Source organism: Culex pipiens, chromosome 3 (genome assembly GCF_016801865.2).
Source record: "Culex pipiens pallens isolate TS chromosome 3, TS_CPP_V2, whole genome shotgun sequence".
Lineage (NCBI taxonomy): Eukaryota > Metazoa > Arthropoda > Insecta > Diptera > Culicidae > Culex > Culex pipiens.
Window position 1 is genome coordinate 30,693,958 of NC_068939.1, and position 6,000 is coordinate 30,699,957.

The window sequence follows — 6,000 nt, forward strand, 5'->3', positions numbered from 1 at the left end:
AAGGACATTTTAAGTAAATTTTACTAGTTTTCAATTGAAAAGTGTGATATTGATGATTTGTTAATTTTTTTTTAGAAAACTAAGGCGGTTGCAAATATTTTTCAAAGTTTATGTCGCCCCCCCCCTTAAAAATTGGTCTGAAAAATCAGGGGGCAAAAAAAAATTCCAGATGCCTTCAAAATTTCCTTAAAAATAGAAGTGCAATCGACGGAAATCAATCTAAAATGCATTTTAGTGCATTGATATTCATATTTAGCATGTTTGGGTGTGTTTAAAAATGTTTTGAATTTTTACGAAATTCCAATGTACAGCAACGCAAAAATTTTATTTTTCGCAAAAAAATAAAATTTTCGTCAATACTTTGATATTTTGGAAATTAATGATGGCAAAACAACTGGACAGGTGTATAATGCATTTTAAAACACTTTTTTCACACTTTGGTCAGAGTCGAGGGACATAAACTTCAAAAAATATTTGCAAAGGCATATTTGTAAAATGATAAAATAGAAGCAAATCAACGAAATCTTTTTAGCTATATTAGTCGAATATTAGAAAGGTAGTTCAATAAATGAGAGTCCGTGTGCCCTACATTTCGTTTCCAAATATACATAGAGCCCATTCATAAACCACTTGGAAATTTTTTAAGAAATTATGAAAAGTTTTTTTTGTGTCACGTTCAAATTTAGTAAGTATTTTGTTTAGTTTATTGAAGAATAATATATAATGAAGCATAAAAAGAAGTTTCTGTGATTAAACATAAAATTTTCAGAGTTATTTTAACATTTTTCACGTTCCGCGAAGTTTCCGTGAAATTTGGTGTTTTGAAATTAAGGTCCCCGTGAAATTTGCAATTTTCAAGCGTGAAAAATCACTAAGCCTAAATATATCTAATATAAATCAATTTTAAATGACCAAAAAAAAAGCCATATTTTGAACTTTGGCACAAAGTGATCAAAAATGCTTTGCTTTAGTTAGGATTTATTTCAATAGTATTTCTGTCAAATTTATCGAAATCATGATCAAAATCACCACTAGTTGCACCAGTTCGAAAAAAAATAGCTTAAGGGGTTACATACATGTAGAAAATCACAAAATTTTATATTATAGATTATTTGATAAATCCACTCAAAACATGATTTTTAATCACTCCTGAAAGTTTCATGAAGATATTTAATGATTAAACTGAGTAAGAGACGATTTAAGTTCAAAATTTTGCCATGCGCAAAGCGGGCTGTCAAACTTTGTTGGCGTTTTTCTCTAAACCACGAGTTGATTTACGGGTGCCACGATATCTCGAGATAGGATGGACCAAATTGGCTGAAATTTTAGGTGAAGACTCTCAAGATGTATCCCGTGTGCATGACGAAACCCAATTTTTAAAATTAGCTTTTTAAAAAAAACAAAAATCAAAAACAAACGGTTTTTTAATATGAAAACCACAAAAATATTTTTATCTTTTTTTATGATAAACTTCTTGAAAATCGGACTTTGTCATGCACACGGAATCGGTTTAACGAGTATTCACCAAAATTTTGAGCCGATTTGGTCAAGACTGTGTTGAGATATCGTGGCACCCGTTTTTTGAAACTTCTAACTTAAAATTACTATATCTCGGGAACGATGCAACCAAATATCTTAAAATTTGTTTTGAAAGTAGGTGAAAATGTATATTTTAATGACATGAAAAAAGAATTTAAAAAAAGTTGAGGTGTGTGCTCATACTAACCTCTGACTTTTTTGCCAATATACATGTATGTAACCCCTTAAACAATTTTAAAGATGAAACCAATAGTTGCTGAGATTTAACCTCTGGTAGAAACAAAGAGAAAAATGTGGTTTTCTGCGTCTCAATGAAAAGCATCTTATATTTCCGTTTTCAAAAATCAAACAATTGTGATAATGTGCGATTTTTCCGCAGAAAATACTGCGGATACATTTTTTTGGAATTGAATCTTTATTTTCGAAAAGTTTTGATAAAATGCTGCGATCTCATGTTGTAGCTACTTACAGTTGAATTTTAGGTAACAATAGGTACATTTTAGAAAATAATGGCCATGAATTTCCATTAAATTTGGAAATCTGACAACAAGTAGCAGAAATATACAGCCTGACAAAAAAGTAAATTTTACGAAAAATTTGTTTTTCTAAATCTCATTTAAATACTAAGCAAATGACAATATCTTGCCAGATTTTATACCACATATTTTTTATGATTTTTTTTCTTTCAAACTTTTTATGTTTACACAAGACCTTCGGATATCATTCAATGCAATACGAACCATAAAATATTTTCAAGAGTATGTCCAATTTTATTCACTTTTTTGCATCATCATTAATTAATCACTTTAATCAATAATAGTTTGCTTTCTGGTTGGTAATTTAAACATCATCAATTTTAAAAGTGAACAGCACAGATTTTAGAATCAAACACCACACGATATTTGAGACAAAAATCTATTTAAATTCACCTTATTATGAACCGATTTACGTGTTTGAGTGTTCTTAACTTCTTCTTCTTTTTTTTTCTTTCTTTCTGGTGTTGTGAGTAGTATACATGTTTGCTTCTTGTTCTTTTCAACGTGTTATAAACTGCAGTTGCACTTGAACAATAGGTAATCGTATCGCAGCAATGAGAGTTGCTCTTGGTTGCTTTGCTTGTGTGTGTGTTTTCTTCTTCTTCTTCTCGTTTGTTTTAGTATTTCTCGTAATATTAATCAATTTTGAAAGGATTGGTAAAAGTTCCAAAGTATGTTTGAGTGTGTATGTGTGTGTTTTTTTCACGTTTTGTAAGTTGCAGTAATTTCTAAGGTATTTACCGAGACGGTTTAGGTGTTTTTTTGTTGTTGTTTTGTTTTAATTTATAACTTTTTGCAAACCCCCTAGAATATGGCACGGAAGCCACGGATTTATTTGTGTTGAATTTTCTTTTCAATTTTAAATGGTTCTCGTAACCAAAAAAAAGTAATCTTACGTTTGTACAACTTTCAAACCGAATAAAGCGCTCAATTTTCGTAACTCGATAGCGTAGTAGGGTAGAAGTCGTAATGGGGTGGTAATATTTGGGGTTAATTTCCTCGTGTGCCCGCTGATCGAAGCAAGCCGCGCCAATTAAATTACCATCAACGCCTTCTTTAATTATGGGGACCAAGTTTTGGCCCTCTAATCAGGAGGAAGCGATCTTTTCGGCCTGCTTGGATCGCTCCGGCACGCGAGTGGGGCGTTCTTCTTTGTGCTTGCTTTGACGATGAAATTGTGGGGGAGGGGATGGTGAAACAAGGGTAATTTTGGGTAATTTGTTTGCTAAGTATTGAAATCTTATGTACACTATGTTCATGTTTTTTGTTGGGGGGTAGTTTTCGCGCTGTTACTCGTTTTGTTTGTTCTTTTTTTTGCTGGTTTCGTTTCAATGCCAAAAGGGGGAGCGGGCGTACCGCCTGGTAATGGTATACTTTTAGTTGTTTGTTTGTTAAGGACTAATTGGGTACTTTAAACTAAAAAACTAGTATAGTTTAATGGTAGATGTAGGATAAAATTAAACAAAACATAACCTTTCTAACTTTTAAACATTGACTCGTGTTTTCATTACGTATACAGTTTCAATCAGCAGTTTCAGTTTGTGTGTGTGTTTGAGTTTGCTTAGTTCTTGTTCACTTGTTCTTAGACAATTGGCATTCGGTTTCCTTTGATTAGCTACTAAAAAACTTATCCTTATAAATGGTATACTTTGCTTTCTTCTTTCGTTACTTATAGTTTTTCCTTTTGTTTTATTAGTTTACTTTGTTCTATGACTTTTTATGACACAGAGATAGGAATTTTACGTATTTCTTGTTGCATTTCAGTATTTTTCTCAGTGTTTTGAGTTTTCTTTTGTGTGTATTGAGTTTTAGTGGACTGCTTGTTTTGTTTTATTGTTTGTTTAGCAAGAGATATGAAAATCAAATAAATCTATTATCACAGGCTTAATTCTTCCACTCTCTATCTCTTTTTTGCACGTCCTTTTGCTCTTGCCTTCATTACTATCTTGTCTCGTTCTATGTTTCATTTGTCACTATGTTTACTATTAGGTTTGCTGTTTTCTTTTATATTACTGGTACTTTTTATTACGTATATCCGTTGCTTTTATCGTTACCGCTGGTGGTTAACATAGGGCGACTTTTTAAAAGAATAATTACTAGGCAATACGTAAAACGAAAAAAAAATCCTTTGTCTGAAAATATAGGCACACGCAGAAAAATATTTTGTAGAATCAGCCTGTACGAGGTTTGATTCAACAAAAATTTTGTTGAATATAATCAACGCCGATTTTGCGTTGAAACAAACCTTGATTTTTTCGATTCCACAAAAATCTTTTGTTGTTTTGAAAAAGTAGCTTTGACGTTTAGCGTTGATTCAACCAAAATCTTGATTTTCAAATCAACAAAACGTTTTGTTGATTCAAATATGCCTTATTTTTCTGCGTGCAAACAAATTATAATTATTTTTTGTTCATTTTAAAGATTGAAAATATTTTATTTTCGAAAATCTTTATTTATAGAAGATTCCGTAAATTTGAAAGGTTTCAAGGAGCATTGAGGTTTGTAATATGAATGTTTTCGGGGTAATAGAGCAATTCCAAGTCAAATAGAGAGTCGGTTGTACCGGACCCTTTCCGATTTCAATGAAACTTTGTAGACATGTTATCCTACGCTTATGTATGCCATTTTTGTGTATGCGAGGCCAGTTTCACTCGATAATGACATTTGAGAAGGGCGTAAGTATTTTAAATATTTTTTTTTGTGTTTCGTAATTTAAATATCGCTGGATCTCGAAGCCGTTGCATCGTAAAATCGTGGTAAAAAACAAACTTGTAGGAAATTTGACGGGCGTTTTGAAAAAAAAAAACAATACTGAAAGAAAAAAACACGCTACTTTTATGAGATTTATAGATTTTTAAGATTGAAAGTAAAATTTTAAGGTGAGCCCACGATTTTTTTCGTTCAAAATTTTTGTGAAAATAGCCTAAGATGTTACGAAAAGACTCACGAAAAATGCAGGATGGAGCAACCCACCTTAAAAAAAAAATACAAAAATCATTTTCTAAAACTGTTTTTTTAAGTGCTCTAAACGTCAACTTTTGCTAAAACTGAACGTGAGAATAAATTTTCCACACGACAATTTTACATAAAAGTCTTCATATTGATCAATGTCCTAAGTCCAATCCTTTTGAAGTTACAGCCGCTTTAAAAATAAAAATGTTGAAAAATTAGGGTTTTTTATGGTTTTTGACAATTATTGCTATATGCCAGACTTGATTTTTCAGTCTCGTAAATATTTTTACCGGGAAGCTCGTCCAATTTCCCATAAGATTGTCTTTGACCACTATTCAAAATTACTCGTTTTTTGGATGATTTAAGTTAATTTACTATCCAGGTTACTACACTGAAATAAATATTCTGTGTTCAGTTATGAGCCGTATAATGAGCTTATATCTGTAAACCCATACTTCCAACTGAAACCAAGAAAAGGCTATTTTTTGAATATTTAATCTATCATTTTATTTGCTAGGAAAAGAGCTTATGTTGCATAATTGAATCGTCCATACCAATCTTCAAACTGTTTTAACAATTACAGAAATTCTATCAAAATCTTTGCTAATTGATTTAACTTCTTCAGCAAAATTGATAATTTTTACTGTCTTTAACACCTAAACTCCCAAGCTCGAGAAAAAGGGGTAATTTTCATACAAATTCCGCCATTTTCTCGAGCTTGGGAGTTTAGGTTTTAACAAAATCTTCATTTTTAAAGCACTGTAACATTTACTTAGATGTGTTTTGTGTATTTTTGTTCTAATGTTTTATTTTTTGATATTGAAAGTCGGTCCGGAGTTATAAAGAAGGAATAAACGGGGAACGATCATCGACTGAAACTGAGTGACCTTTCTGCGTTAATTTTTCATAAAGAGTAAACTTGCCTGAAAACGCCTGTTAAATGACCTTAAAACTGAAAGTTCTATCATTCAGC